The sequence below is a fragment of the Tachyglossus aculeatus genome, chromosome 21, assembly GCF_015852505.1.
Source record: "Tachyglossus aculeatus isolate mTacAcu1 chromosome 21, mTacAcu1.pri, whole genome shotgun sequence".
NCBI lineage: Eukaryota > Metazoa > Chordata > Mammalia > Monotremata > Tachyglossidae > Tachyglossus > Tachyglossus aculeatus.
In genome coordinates this window covers 61144811-61160218 of record NC_052086.1, presented here as the reverse complement: position 1 = coordinate 61160218, position 15408 = coordinate 61144811, and the positions used below count along the sequence as shown (strand labels likewise).

The 15408-nt window shown below is 43.3% G+C and overlaps 1 protein-coding gene and 2 non-coding genes across 3 annotated transcripts in view; 2 read left to right on the top strand and 1 right to left on the bottom strand.

Moving 5' to 3' along the window:
- MAD1L1 (mitotic arrest deficient 1 like 1) overlaps positions 1-15408 on the bottom strand; it is a 588396-nt gene that overhangs the window by 398334 nt on the left and 174654 nt on the right. The gene's annotated exons all lie outside the window — the stretch shown is intronic.
- LOC119943145 lies at positions 9695-9832 on the top strand. Its single transcript, XR_005455621.1, has one exon. It is a non-coding gene; the product is annotated as a small nucleolar RNA SNORA7 (small nucleolar RNA).
- Positions 13713-13850, top strand: LOC119942947. Its single transcript, XR_005455439.1, has one exon. It is a non-coding gene; the product is annotated as a small nucleolar RNA SNORA7 (small nucleolar RNA).

Sequence of the window (15408 nt, the reverse complement as noted above, 5' to 3'; positions counted from 1 at the left end):
CAAATGACGAGGAAGGTATGACGGAGGAGGAAGGTTTCATGGCAGGAATTCGTGTGTATAAACAAAGTACCCAAGATTTATTTATTTATTTATTGGATTTATTCTGGTTTTAGAAATGTCACTCATGGATCGGTAGTTCCTAACAGATTCATACGAGGATACTTTCCATTCAACTCAATAGGTTCTCAAACAAGGATTTTCCGGAAATTCAAATGTTGCAGTTGCCTACAAAGTTCTGAAAACCTAACAGGGTATGTGATCACCAACTTTGTTGCAAACGAATGAGACTACAAGTGCAAGCTTAACTACCAGGCCGAGCACTTATTGAAGCCAATAAGTTTATTCAAATGTAAAGCAGCAACACTTGTTGGCCAAAGATCTACTATTGCACCTCATATTGCCCCCCACCAAATATTCCACTCAGTCCAGGAAATAAAGATCTTTAGGGTGCCAGATAATCACAATGAAGTCCATCACAAAGAGAACTGTTAAAATACTCCAAAGATAAATGAGTAACAAACATTAAAAAAGGAACTATGAAATGCCACTGGTCAGTTCCCTACATAATTCATTTAACAAGAACATCATTTTTTTCATAAAATGGCAGTTTCCTAGTACGTAATGTCAACATTTTTAAAACCATAATAACAGTAATAATGAAAATAATAATAACAGTCTTTGTTAAGCACTATGTTCCCAGCCTTGTCCTAAGTGCTATAGTAGATACAAGATCATCAGGTCAGACGCAGTTCCTGCCCCAATGGGGCTCACAGTCTAATGGAGAGGGAGAACAGGTATTTCATCGCCATTTTATAAAATGAGGAAACTGAGGCACAGAGATGTTAAGGGATTTCCCATGGTCACCCAGCAGGCAAATGGCAGATCTGGGATTAGAACCCAGATCTTGTCATTTGGTATTCACCCCACCCTTAACCCCACAGTACTGATGTACATGTCTGTAATTTATTTATTTATATTAGTATCTGTCTCCCCCTAAAGACTGCAGTCAGTCAATTGTATTTGCTGAGTGCTTACTGTGTGCAGAACACTGTGCTAAGCACTTGGGAGAATAAAATATAACACTAAGACACAGTCTCTGCTCTCAGTGACGATCTTATAGTCTACTGTCTACAACCTAAACACATGGGAGCCCTGAAGGGCAGGGAACGTGACTACCAACTCTGTTGTACTGTATCAATCAATCAATCAATCGTATTTATTGAGCGCTTACTGTGTGCAGAGCACTGTACTAAGCGATTGGGAAGTACAAGTTAGCAACAACTGTACTCTCCCAAGAGCTTAGTACCATGTCCTGCACACAGAAAGTGCTCAATAAATGCCATTGATGGATAGATAGATTGATTGATTGATTGATTCTGTCACATAGACCCGAGCTCTTTCTACTAGGTCATACTTCTTCTAAAATAGGTAAATAGACTTCAAATACCAGGAAGACCTCATCTGCCCCTGAAAAGTAACTGGCCAAGAGATTTCCCTTCAATTGTTCCCTCTTGGGAAAATGTACTCTAAATGCAAACAAAAGTACCCAGTAACCTTTTTAAGTACCTTTAGCCTTCCCCCTTCACCACACACACACACACACACACACACGCGTGCGCAAAAATATTCATTAGAAACAGACAAATTAAAAGACTCTTTTGAGTTCAATTTAAAACTATTCATAGACCAATTTAATAATCAAGGACTGTGAAATCGACTCTTCATCATTGGACTCAGGTGGAGAAGTTCACAAGAGCTTTAAATCACTGTTCAAAACTGGGTAATTTAATTAGAAGACTGTCATCATTCTCCTGGCTCTGTTTTAATTAGTTATATGTAAGAATGCAAACATACATCTCACTGGATTACCTAAGGTGGCTGGAGACTAGCAGGGGAATCTGTATCTCAGATGAATTTCCAGCCCCCTACTGTGAACTCAGCATAAGGACCACATGGACCACAGATGGTTACTAAAAGAGAGGGCGGGAAATGAAAAGACTCTTGAGATGGAGAATCCAATCAATCAATGAATGGCATTGACTGAGTGTTTTCTGTGTGCAGACCACTGCACTAAGCATCTAGGAAAGTATTGTACAATTGAGTCCATACACACGATTCCTGCTACGAGGAGCTGACGCCTTACAGGGGAGGTGGATACTGAAATTCAAATACAGTGCAAATTGGGGAAATGGCAGAGTGTAAGGATAAGTACAGTAGCAGCATGGCTTAGTGGGAAGAGCACAGGCTTTGGAGTCAGAGGTCATGGGTTCTAATCCTGGCTCTGCCACTTGTCAGCTGTGTGACCTTGGGTAAGTCACTTAACTTCTCTGTGCCTCAGTTACCTCATCTGTAAAATGGGGATGAAGATTGTGAGCCCCACGTGGGACAACCTGATAACTCTGTATCTACCCCACTGCTTAGAACAGTGCTTGGCATATAGTAAGCTCTTAACAAATACCAACATTACTATTATTATTATTATTGTTGAGTGCTGTGGGGCTGAGGGTAGGCTGAGACAGATGCTAGAATAAATAAATAAATAATGTATACATAAGTGCTGTGAGGCTGGGAGCGGGGGATGAATGAAGGGAACAAGTCAGGGTGATGCAGAAGGGAGAGGGAGAAGAGGAGAGGAGGGCTTGGTCAGGGAAGGCTTCTTGGAGATGTGTCTTTGATAACACTTTGAAGGGGGGGAAAGCAATTGTCTGTCTGATAGGAGGGAGGGCATCAAGGCCAGAGGCGGGATGTGGGCGAGGGAGATGAGATTGAGGTATAGTGAGAAGGTTAGCATTCGAGGAGTGAAGAGTGAGGAGTGAAGTGAGTGGGCTGGGTTGTGTTGAGGTAGGAAGGGGCAAGGTGATTGAGTGCTTTAAAGCCAATGGTGAGTACTTTCTGATGTGGAGGTGGCTGGGCAATCACTGGAGGTTCTTGAGGAGCAGGAAAACATGGTCTGAACATTTTTGTAGGAAAATGATCCAGGCCACAGAATGAAGTATGGACTGGAGTCGGGAGAGAACAGGAGGCAGGGAGGTTCAGCAAGGAGGCTGAAATAACAATCAAGGCAGGATAGGATAAGGGGTTGTATTAACAGGGTAGCAGCTTGGTTGGAGAGGAAGGGGTGGATTTCAGCGATGCGAAGGTAGAACTGAAAGGATTTAGTGATGGCTTGAACATGTGGGTTGAATGACAGAGGAGTCATGCACAATGCTGAAGTTATAGGCTTGTGAGGAGAGATGGTAGTGCCATCTACAGTGATGGGAAAGTGAGCAGGAGGAAGGGTTTGGGTGGGAAGACACGAAGTTCAGTTTTAGCCTTACTAAATTTGAGGTGACAGGAGGACATCCAAGAACAGATTTTACAGATGAGGTAACTGAGGCACAGAAAAGTACAGTGACTTGCTCAAGGTCACACAGCAGACAAGTGGCAGGATTGGGATCAGGTCCTCTGACTCTCAGGTATTTGGTATTTCCACTAGGCCTCACTGCTTCTCCACTATGACCTTTGACTCTCATTTTGTGCTTGGCAGGGCACAAATCCTACTTCATAATTAAGCCATAGTGATCTTTTGCATGTACTTATTACTCTATTTTACTTGTACATATTCTATTTATTTTATTTTGTTAATTTGTTTTGTTCTCTGTCTCCCCCTTCTAGGCTGTGAGCCCACTGTTGGGTAGGGACCGTCTCTATATGTTGCCAACTTGTACTTCCCAAGCACTTAGTACAGTGCTCTGCACACAGTAAGCGCTCAATAAATACAATTGAATGAATGAATAGGGTGATATCAAGTGCTTGAAGAATACAGACCTCAGTGGATAGGCAACACAGAGGGGAAGACAGGTCAGGGAAATGATGGCTTAGTCAGGGAAGGCCTTTCAGATATGGGATTTTAGGAGGGCTTTGACACTGGGTGGTGGTCTGACGGTCAGGAACAGGTAGCGATGTGGGCCGGCAGCAAGATAGACAATATCAAGGTGTAGAGAGTAGGTTGGTGTTAGAGGAGTGAAGTGTTTGAGTTGGGTTGGAGGGGGAGAGCTGATAGAGTATCTTAAAGAGTGCCTTTTAGGAAGAAAATTCCGTTTGATGCGGAGGTGAGTGGGTGACCACTGGAGGTTTTTGAGGGGTGAGGAGATATGGATTGAATGGCTTCTCAGAAAAATGATCTGGGCAGACTGGAGAGCGGAAGGACAGGAGGCAGGGAGGTGAATGAAAAGGTTGACGCAGTAGTTAAGGCAGGCTTTGATAAGCACTTGGGTCAGCAGGACGGTGGCTTGGGGAGAGAGGAAAGTGAAGATATCAGAGATGTTATGAAGGTAGAATAGAGAGGTTTTGGTGACAGATGGAATGTGTGAGGAAAATGCCAAGATAATGGGTTTATGAAAAGGTGGAAGTTGGTTGTTACATACAGTGATACGAAAGTCATGGGGGAGGGCAGGGTGTGGGTGGAAAGATGAGGAGTTCTGTTTCGGAAGCAACTAAATATGCACTTGGAGATAAATTTGCATTTGAATGAATATATCTGAATTTTCGTTCAACTGCAAAGCTTCTCAGAGAAGAAAACAGCAAGAAAAACCAAACGCCAATCCAGGTTTCCAGACTGCCTTGATCAAGCGTACTGCAAGATTATTTCGGTGCTCTGAGCAAGACTAGAAAGCGTATTTGTAAATCAAGATAATACAGTGGATTGTATTCAAAACATAAGAGCAGCACACTGGCTTTGAACTTTGTGTGTCGATTAGGAAGTAAACAAATTGGAAAGGAAGTTACCCACATGTTGCACATTTCGAGGTTATGGCCAAGCAGAGCAAACACACTATATATTTTACCCTCTCTGTCAAACCTCCTTGCTCGAAATAATCTCATCTGTCTGTGACAAACCAGAGCTGCACAATTTTGTGCATTGTTAGTGGAGTCATGTCCTTCTGGCACTTTGGAGCCTGACTGCTACAGTGTTCCAAATATTTCTCATTCTGAGCTCTCTCAAAACTCCTTCAAGGGGCTTTTGAGTTCTCCTGATTACTGAACTGGAGTAGCGAGAAGGACAGAAATGATTTCACTCCGGTAAGGCAGTTTATGACACAAAAGGTGGTCATGAGAGGCCTACTTTGCCTTGCTCAAGTGGTCTTCACTTGCCATTTAATAGAACTCTAGCAGTGCAATGTATGGACACAAACCGAGACGCTGACTTTCCTGTGATGAAGATGGGTTCACCCCTCTTCACCGTACACATTTTTTTTAAGGGAAAGAGGTAAAGAGCTCATAAAAAAATTAAACCCCAAACTCCATTTTTAAAACTGAACTCTGACTTCCCTGACATTTCTATGAAGCTTTGGTTGAAGTTCAAAACAAAAACCCCAGTCCTTTGAGGGACCTTAAAGAATCTTGGGTCCGTTTATGGATCCTGCCTGCTCTCAGCCCCCTCCCCACAGAGCCAAGTCCTGGTTGTTTGAGGCTTTAGCTTTGTACTTTCCACGTCGTGCTGCAGCCAACTTTAGTGCAATCTTCCTGAAAAGACATCACTTCCCAGAATATCCTCTTTCAAAGAACAGTGGAGGAGGAAACTGAATTCAGGGGCTATAGGAGCCATTCAACTGATCTACTCAACAAACTGACAGTCCTGTCTTCTCATAACCCCCGTGAAGTTCATTATTCCATTCATGTCTTTTGAGCCAAAACCACTTTGACCACACTGTAAAGTTGAAACACAACTGAGAATGTGGCATTAACCAAGATGGACAAAAAAAAGACTACGATTATTATGACACTGTAAGCGCACTACAGGCAGGAAATGTGTCTAGCAATTCTGTTATGTTGTATTCTCAAGTGCTTAGTACAGTGCTCTGCACACAGTAATTGCTCAATAAATGTGATTGATTGACAAAGAAAATCCTAATCTGCTCTAGACTAAATGTACAGTGTTGAGTCGTCTGAAGGCCCTGAACATCGCCAGTAGTTATTCTAACATTTTATTTTAATTACGATTCTTCCCAGATCACAACCTGATTTCTTATAGACTTATGAACAAATAACTTTCACAGGTTACCATTATTTTCCGTACACATACACCTATGGCTACATACACCAGTCTCAAATGAGTGGTTCAATCAATTAACCGATTTTATTTATTGAGCACTTCCTGTGTACTGAGCACCATACTAAGCACTTGGAAAAGGAGTAGCGTGGTATAGTGGAAAAAACTCTGGCCTGGGAATTAAAGGACCTTGGTTCTAATCCCAGCTCTGCCACCTGCCAGCGTGTGTCCTTAGGTAAGTCATTCAACTTTTCTGGACCTCAGTTTCCTCATCTTTAAAAAAAATGAATCGCATCCTACTCCCTCCTATTTAGACTATGAGCCCCCTGTGGGACAGAGACCATGCTTAGTACAGTGGTTGGCACATAGTATATGCTTACTAATAATGATGGCATTTATTAAGTGCTTACTATGTGCAAAGCACTGTTCTAAGCACTGAGCACTGTTCTAAATGCTTACTACCATAATTATGATTATTATTATTGTTGTTGTTGTTGCTGCTAAGGAGCTCACACTTTATGGAGGAGGCAAACATTAACATAAAATAAAGTCAGGGGAAATGGTAGAGTACGTTGCATTTTTATGTACAATGCAGGTGCCTCTGAGTTGTGACGATCTGTGGGGTGATAGGACTGAAAAAAATGACGGACGCCTAACCAAGAGTTCCTTTTACGCTGTTCTTCCAGTTGCGGCTATAATTGTTATTTGCCACCTGATGCCATTTTCAATTCTTCCTGAGACTCATGAATTGCCTGAGGCCCGTGCACAAGAGCACCACTATTCCTGACTGGAACCTGCCTGGCTGGTTGGCCTGCCAATGTTGCCTCCCAGCAGGATAAACCATCTGGAGAAGCCAGAGTATTTCCACAACCCACATTAGTTCATCGCTTTAGCTTCACGGTTTGGTCCACATAAATCATTCTCTCCATCATTCTACTTGGTGCCTTATCGCAACAGGGAAACTCCAACACCAACAAACTAAGCACCGACGAACGTCCTTCCTAGGACCCTCCATTCAACAGGAACCAGGATGTCCTTCCTTGGGCCCCCTCCCCCTTTACATCCTGCAGACCACTGGGCTCCCCATATTCAAAGCCCTTCTGAAACCACATTTCCTCCAGGAGGCCTTCCCTGATCAATCTCTCAACTCCCCACTTCAACACTTCCCGGTGGCTTAAGCAGCTTGGCCTAGTGGAAAGAGCACAGGCCTCAGAGTCAGAGGACCTAGGTTCTAATCTCATCTCTGCCACTTTTCTCCTGTGTGATCTCGGGCAACTCTGCACACAGTAAGCGCTCAAAAAGTACGATTGATGATGAACTCACTTTCTTAGTGCTGCACTTTCATTGGGAAAATGGGGACTAAATCCTCCTCCCTCATCCTTAGACTGTAAGCCTTAACAGAGACTGTGTCCACCCTCGTATCTACCCCAGCATTTACTACAGTGCGAGGGATATAGTAAGTGCTTAACACCCGTTGTTGGGTAGGGACCGTCTCTATATATTGCCAACTTGTACTTCCCAAGTGCTCAGTACAGTGCTCTGCACACAGTAAGCGCTCAATAAATATGACTGAATGAATGAATGAATTGGAATTATTAGTAGTAGTAGTGGTATTATCATTACTATTATTACCATTACAGAGTTTCAAGATAGGTCCATAAGTAGTAATGAGTGGGCAGGGAAAGTGAGTACCCAAATGCTTATTATAAAAATTATATTAATAACCACTTGGGTACTCACTATCCTTGCCCCTAGTTCTACTTGTGTACCTATCTTGAAACTATTGCTGTCCCCTAAATAATAATAAAAATGACAATACTAATTGTGGTTTTTGTTAAGTGCTTACTGTGTGCCAAGGGCTATACTAAGCACTGGAGTAATAATAATAATAATAATAATAATAATGGCATTTGTTAAGTGCTTACTATGTGCAAAGCTCTGTTCTAAGCGCTGGGGAGGATACAAGGTGATCACGTTGTCCCAAGTGGGGCTCACAGTCTTAATCCCCATTTTACAGATGAGGTAACTGAGAGAAGTTAAGTGACTTGCTCAAGGTCACACAGCAGACATGTGGGGGAGCCAGGATTAGAACCCTTGCCCTCTGGCTCCCAAGCCCATGCTGTTTCCACTGAGCCATGCTGCTTCTACATGATAGATATATGATAGTCAGGCTGGACACAGTCTCTGTCCCACATGGGGTTCCCAGTATAAGTAGAAGGAAGAAAAGCTATTGAGTCCCTATTTTACAGATGAGGAAACTGAGGCACAGAAAAGTTAAGCAACTTACCCAAGGTCACACAGCAGGTACGAGGCAGAGATTCTCAGATTCTCTGATTCCCAGGCCCATTCTATTTTTCACTAGGCCCCACTGCTTCTCCTATCTGTAATTTATTTTAGTGTTTGCCTCCCCTGTTATACTGAGGGCAGGGATAGTGCCTACTAACTCTACTGTACAGTCTCAAGCATTTACTACAATGCTCTGCACCGAGTAAGCACTCTGTAAATACTATTGATTGATGCATCAGATAATCATTTTTAAAGATATTGGGTAGTAAGTACGGGGCAGGGAAGCATATTGGGGGAGTGACTTCCCCATAAAGGCGCATTTCGGTTGCCACATGTTTGGCTTTTACTTGTTTGTTTTCCATTAAGCTAACTATCCAATCTGCAATGGCCATTAAAAGTTCCTAAGACCACCTCCTTTGAGGGGGCATCACGCTCACAAAAAGGCCAACAGGAACCAAACTTTTACACCAAAATATCACTTCTGCTTTGTTCTTGCCTCCAAACCAACCATGATTAAAATGATTTGCAAAACAACAAAGACAATTCCCATTGAAACTTATCAACTATTTGAACAGAGGTCAGTCACTCTGCTTTACGAAACCACTCCTGCAGAAACATGCAACCTAGATTGACCGAACCCAGGATGATTGTTATCCAATCTAGAATAGCCTCCAATACACTCATCCAAAAATACTGCATATGCTAACTCCTGACTGCCAAGCTAGGATCTCAATAAATGTGTATATCTGATAATGGTAACGCACGGGTATTTGATTTTTTACTAGTAGCCTGGCAATAAGCTACTCAGTAAGCGCTCAATAAATATGATTGACTGACTACTTGGCAGCCCTCTTTTGAGTTCCTAAATGGAGTGGATTTGTTGTAAAAATCCACTTCCAACAGGTAGAGCTTCCTGGGTGGAACTATAGTGATGCTTGAGCTATTTTGGTCTTCGGGAGAGAAGGCTTTAAATATTTGCATCTCTGCCAAGAAATCGAGTCTCTGGATACTGAGTCTCTTTTAAGTCAACGGCAAGCGTTCTCAGCCTGGGCCCCAGAGCAGTGGATTTTTCAGCCTGTGCTGCTCTGTAAATCAGCACAAAAGCACTACGTGAGAGAAACAGTGGTACGCTACATATGCTTCCACAAACCGCAGACTTTTTGACAGTGGTTTTTGAGGTCAGATGGTCTCCTGAGTAGACACGTGAAAGAGAACTCAAAGCAGAAACACAGCCCGTATTGGGACACACAAACCAAGCCATCATCAGCCTGTGTACCCTGGCAGGCTTCTGCTCCCAAACTTCAGTTTGAAATGACATTAGACTTTTTAGTGTCGCAGAAAGCGTCTAACTTTATTTGGCATTAAGGAACAAGCCATCCCCTCTCAGGACTGCACGTGGAGAGTTTCCAGTACTCTACCAGTCTCGACTACGGGAGGGATAGTCAAGTAGAGGCATATCCATTTCATTCCTAGCTTGGGCAGTGGCTAGAGAGTGGAAGGCAATATGCTACAAGTCAAAACTCACCTGTGCTGGGCAGCAGAGGTATGGGAGACAGTCTACAGTATATACCTGTATATATGTATAAATGTTTGTATATATTTGTTACTCTATTTATTTATTTTACTTGTACACATCTATTCTATTTATTTTATTTTGTTACTGTGTTTGGTTTTGTTCTCTGTCTCCCCCTTTTAGACTGTGAGCCCACTGTTGGGTAGGGACTGCCTCTATATGTGGCCAACTTGTACTTCCTAAGCACTTAGTACAGTGCTTTGCACACAGTAAGCGCTCAATAAATACGATTGATGATGATGATGATGATGATGATGATGACAGCGAAGTCTCAAGTTTACTGCGCCGAAGAAGGTAATGGTAAACCACTTCCGTATTTTTTCCAAGAAAACTCTATGGATACACTACCAGAGCAATTGCAGATGGAGATGGGGCGTTCTGGGAGAGATGTGTCCATGGAGTTGCTGTGGGTCAGAAGAGATGACTTGACAGCATAGGACAAGACCAGGAACAAGCTATATGGAGGAGTCTTTTGCCACGGGTTCCATGGATGTTTTGACTCTAAGGATGTCATTTCATGAGTAAGCCATAGTGTTGGTGGCCACTAGACCTTCCCTTCTCTCCCTATCCTCTCGCTTCTTATATCACCAACCGGGCAAAGAACAAAGGATAGTGCCAAAAGGTTTTCTGCCCCAGCCAAGTTGCAATGAAAGTCAAAGTGCCATCCCTTTCTCAGAGCAATCCGGCCATAAGTTAAGGTTTGGGAATGGTGGGGCAGAGAGTCACCCAGAGTAAAACCAAGAATTTGAACGCGCCCACAACAGCCCTCTGTGTGCTAGGCAGCTGGCTTTATTTACGCTGTGTAATTCTGATCCTAAATAGCTCAAAGTGTCATTACACTTTTCCTTGAAAACAGAAGATCAAAACAGCTGAAACAAAACTGAGAATGAAAACCCAAGACTGAAATAATTACCAATCAAAGGAAAGGCCAGGGTGGGGAATGGTGAAGCCACCGTCCAGCGATACCCAGTAATTTTGCTTCGTGTCGCCTCTGATGAGTTTTATAATTCTAACATCTCATCAATTTGAATCACCAAATTCAATTTGCATTCACAGATAAACAGAGGGCGAATGGTGAATACTCTCATCTGACCTTGAAGTGTGGGAATGAAAATTACCCTTCACAATTTCAATTCAATCCCAACCATAATGAATAATCCAATTTACCCTATCAGTACCCAACCTGTAAATCGCACTGGAGAAACACTCTCTCCTGCATAACTGTGAGGTGTCACTGAAACGGGTTTTCTCTTTTCATCCTTGGTCACCCTGAGTCCCGGGAATCACACTGTCCAACCAGTTCTAGCCTCCTGAGCTCAAGAATTGGGGAGGAAAAACAAAACAAAAGAAAAAAATCACTCCACAACGAAGCGATTTTCTCAGAACCTAGTAAAGGGACATGGTATCCACAGGGCTGAGATTCTGTAATTGGCACTACTGGGAAGGAACACTTGCTGGGATTCAGGATGCAGTGCCAAACCTATTGGGCTGAAGACATCACCTGAGCTAGAGAGAGCAATGGTATGTGGAGATTCGAGATACTTGGAAAGAATGAACACAACTCCCAGTTCTCAATCACTACGTTGAAAACACATCTCACTGATTGACCGCTCTCTCCACACTGTATATCCACCCCAAATGCTCCTTCAGCACTTCCATGCCACTTGGATGCTCACATGCTCATACTTATGTACACGTCCCCCATTACTTCCTTACTGTAATTACTGAAATTCCTTTTCTGTCTTGCCGGTTAGATTGTAAACTCCTTAAGGTCAGAGATCATGTCACTAATAATGAATAAGCGCTTAGTACAGTGCTCTGCACACAGTAAGCGCTCAATAAATACGATTGAGGAATAATAATGATGGCATTTGTTAAGCGCTTGCTATGTGCTAAGCACTGTTCTAAGTGTTGGGGTAAATTCAAGGTAATCAGGTTGCCCCACATGGGGCTCACAGTCTCAATCCCCATTTTACAGATGAGGTAACTGAAGCACAGAGAAGATAAGTGACTTGCCCAAGGTCACACAGCAGAGAAGTGGCGGAGCCGAGATTAAAACCTACAACCTCTGACTCCCAAGCCTGTGCTCTTGTCACTAGACCATGCTGCTCTAACTCTACTGTATTCACCCAATAGCTTAAAACCCGCACTCTGCATCATCATCAATCATCAATCGTATTTATTGAGCGCTTACTGTGTGCAGAACACTGTACTAAGCGCTTGGGAAGTACAAATTGGCATCGTATAGAGACAGTCCCTACCCAACAGTGGGCTCACACTCTAAAAGAGCACTCAACAAATGCTACTGACTGATGCTAATGGACAGAGGGGCAAGAGGACTGACCATGATCTGAACACTCCCATCATTTTAACCACTTCCTTCTCTCATTCTTAAAATGAATGAGTTGGAGTTCTCTTCTTGGTAATCCACCCATTGGTGGTTTATATGTACTTGGAATTGTAAATGAGCCCCTTGACTCCCTGAAATCCCTCTCTAAACTGAATACCACAATACCACATGTCAAGTCCTTTTTGTACTGGGCCAGAAGAGGCTCCAGGGAATCATTCATTTTCTGAAAATAAATCAGGCTGAAAAGCACCTTTTCTTGGCCTGAGCAGCAAATGCCTCACATACACACAGAACCCAACGCCCCAGATAATACCCAGAGACGGGCAGCACAGACACTGACAACAGAAATGAGACAAAGGATGGTATTTACCAGAGTGTTCCCTTCCCCGACTCCCCACAAACACACACACACTCTCACTCTCTCTCCCCTCCCACATAAAGATTTCTCTTAAGGAGACAGTGAGAGACTGAAAAGGGGGAAAGAGGGAGATGATTCCTGCGATGGATCAAAAGCATTCTGTGATCCTTTGCCCTTGCGTGGGCCAACCATTACTTTAATGTCATCAAAGCAAGGGGCAGAAAATATGCTTGCATGATGATGGATAAACAGCTTTAAACCATCCAATGCAATCTAACGACATGTAGCCTGGGCTGACTTGTGACTCATTACTGCTTCAGAGAGATGCTGCAAGAGAGTCTAAAATGACCTTTTCCAATCAGAGCTCATTTCCAATATGCATTACCCTAGGCTAGCAAAAAATGGGCACAGCTCCTTGTTCTTCTCTCACTTCTTTTGATCTGAATGTTCTGTTCTTCTACTTGAACATGGGAACATGCTGTAAACTTGCACGGAGTGTCAAACTTTCCCCTCTGACTTCATAAGCACATAACTCCCCCACATTTAAAATAAATTGTAATCTAAACAATAGGTTGCAACGGGCTGCGGTTCTGGCCTTGCTGGCCTCAAATACAGGCCTACACAACTACCAAAATGATCTAGCTCTCTTCCTCCCTTCAAAGCCCTACTGAGAGCTCATCTCCTCCAGGACACCTTCCCAGACTGAGCCTCCCCCATTCCTCTCCCCCTTCTCCCCCTCCCCATCCCCTCCGCGTTACGTCCTTCCGCTCCCCACAGCACCTGTATATATGTTTATACACTCTATTTATTTATTTTATTTATACAAATTCATTCTATTTATTTTATTTTGTTAATAAGTTTTGTTTTGTTGTCTGTCTCCCCCTTCTAGACTGTGAGCCCGTTGTTGGGCATGGACCACCTCTATATGTTGCCAACTTGTACTTCCCAAGCGCTTAGTACAGTGCTCTGCACACAGTAAGTGCTCAATAAATACGATTGACTGACTGACTGAATGAATGAATCTGTGCATGTTATTGTGAGTCGAACCCCCTTGGTGTCAAAGAGGATGCTGGCGAGGAGATTTTTTTTTTTATCAACATCTATGTGGTTGAGATCCCTCTCAGGATCGCACCTGGAGAGTTTCCAGTACTCTACCAGTCTCGGCTACGGGAGGGAGAGTCAAGCAGAGGCATACTCATTCCATCCCTAGCTTGGGCAGTGACTAGAAAGTGGAAGATGATCTGCTACAAGTCAAAACTCCCTTGTACTGGGCGGCAGCAGCAGCATGGGAGAGTCGAGGGTGGAGACTAAACTTGACTGCATGGAAGAAGGCAATAGGTAAACTACTTCCATATTTTCACCAAGAAAACTCTATGGATACACTACCAGAACGACTGCAGGTGGAGGTGGGGTGTTCTGGGAGAGATGTGTCTATGAAGTCATTATGGATGACTTGACAGCATAAGACAAGACATGTGGCTGACAACCCCTAAGGGAGAATTCCATCCTTCCACATTGCAAGGACATAACAAATGCCTCCGGTTGAGGCCTGGAACCCCTTGCCCCTCCATATCCGCCAGACCACCCCTCTCCCGACCTTCAAATCATTATTTAGGGTCACATCTCCTCCAAGAGGCCTTTCCCAATTAAGCCCTCTTTTCCCCAATTCCCTCTCCCTCCTGAGTCATCTATGCACTTGGAGCTGTATGTACCCTTTAAGCATATATTTACCCCACCCTCAGCCCCACAGCACTATGTACATATCCACAATGTATATTAATGTTTGTCTCCCCAACTAAGCTTCTTGTGGGCACGAAGCATGCCTATCAACTTCGTATTATGTTGTACTGCACTCTCCAAAGCACTTAGTACAGTGCTCTGCACACAATAAGCATTCTGTCAGGCTTCTAAATAGCATTCTAGTCCCCTACATTAAGAAAAATCTTAATGCACTGCTCTTCCTCTGTCTAGTCTTGAATCTTTGGAAAAAATACCATGGATAGAGATCCTATCCATGCATACAAGTGTGGCTGAAAAACAATGTTATGGAAGCAAAATTCCTTTCCTGCATGGTTTGCACTCTGACAATTCCTTGACAAGCATGCCTTGGTTTTTGAGGCCACCTCTTACTAGCTGAATCTTTATAAAGTCTTTGCTCAATGAAAATCAATAAAAACCCATGTTAGTGTAGGGCTTTCAAGAGGCTTTCTGCCTCTTGAAACTAGAACTCAACTCTGGTTTTCTTCCTATTACCATTGGACCCTGCAACTGGTCTGAATCTGCCAAGTGACCATAATCACCTATGTCATCTTGCTTATATGCCTCTTCCCTAGGATTAATTTGTGACACCACTCGGTTCTGTGTCTTCATTGGAGATTCCTCTCAATTCACAGAAACCATGGAACAGGATTTAGCTGTTATATATAACTACAGACTTCTTCAGACTAATCATGCATCCACAGTGCTTTGCTGATTCTGGAAAGTTGCTTGTAATCATCTCCATGACTGCTTGCGTGAGAGCTTTTGAAATAATCAGTGCCTAGAAGCTTCTGCATTGGTGATACAAAGACTTTTTTTTTTAATCATGCCCCCAGCCTCCTGCCTGGGCAGAGGACAATCTTGGAAGTCAGAAGGACCTGGGCTATAATCCTGGCTCTGCCACTTATCTGCTGTGTGACCTTGAGCAAGTCACTTAATTTCTCTGGGTCAGTTACCTCATCTATAAAGTGGGGATTAAGACTGTGAGCCTTATGTGGGACAGGGTGATTAACCTGTATCTACCCCAGGGCTTAGTAAAGTGCCCGGCACAT